Below are 1,003 nucleotides of genomic sequence, written 5' to 3'. Positions count from 1 at the left end.
CGAGCATCAACATTTGCTCCGAATCTGACTGTAGCAGCTTCACGATTTCAAATGCCCATACTCAGAAGATATGAGAGAGGAGTTCGGCTGAAGACTGCGTGTATCTCAACGCTCTCGAATCACGCATCTAGTGGTGCTTTTGAGAGTAACGTCACACAGCGTTTCGACAGAATCGTTACGTATTCTATCTCTAGCCTCGACTTCTGCACCACAGGATGCTAGTGTAGTGACCATCGACAGGAACCCCTACGATGAGTGATGCTCCAGGAATGAGTGCGACGACACCACCTCTCTACAGGCGATATGCAGAGCTGTGCTCCCTCTGGAGTTTCTGGCTTGTATCAGTTCTCTTGCCACAGTATAGTTCGACTCCAGCCTACGCCGAGATTATTCCCCCTTACGGTACGCTTTGGGTTACCTCGACTTCACCGCTTGGACGTCATCCGACGCTACGAGCAATAGGAACTTGTCGATGCCTAATGGACTGTCGTTGTGAAAAGGAGACCCACGGCTGCTGTATCTGCTAGATGGTGATGGTAGAGATACTAGAGTAGCTGCCGTTACGCTGTATATAACATCCCGGTACTTGCGGTCTTCGCTTCTAGGATGGGTGTTTGTATGGTACGACCATTACTGTTGAGGAGTGTGCTCTCTCTAGAGGAGGCGGCTCCCGAGAGATCGTAGTTCATAGTTAGCTTTACGGAAAGGCTTTCGAAGGATAGCAGGAAAAGAAGCGTTATGATTGATATCGGATCACCATGATGGCAGGAAGCAAGTGTCGTCATGTGAGCAGCGGTTATCCATCGCCATCAGATAAGATAATAATCTCAAGTCTTCCCTCATGCTGCATAATCGTGCATGAACGGATTCAATGTACTACACATGCATCTCGTTTGCCCGTTGAGAGCGAAACGGTTCGAGTATGGGCGCTCAAGTACAAAAGTCGACCGTATAAATTACCCTGCCCTATATACAGTGTGATGAAAATTGCACATGGTCAACC

The sequence above is a fragment of the Perkinsus marinus genome (genome assembly GCF_000006405.1).
Source record: "Perkinsus marinus ATCC 50983 genomic scaffold scf_1104296958914, whole genome shotgun sequence".
Lineage (NCBI taxonomy): Eukaryota > Perkinsozoa > Perkinsida > Perkinsidae > Perkinsus > Perkinsus marinus.
Note: the sequence above shows the minus strand (reverse complement) of the source record.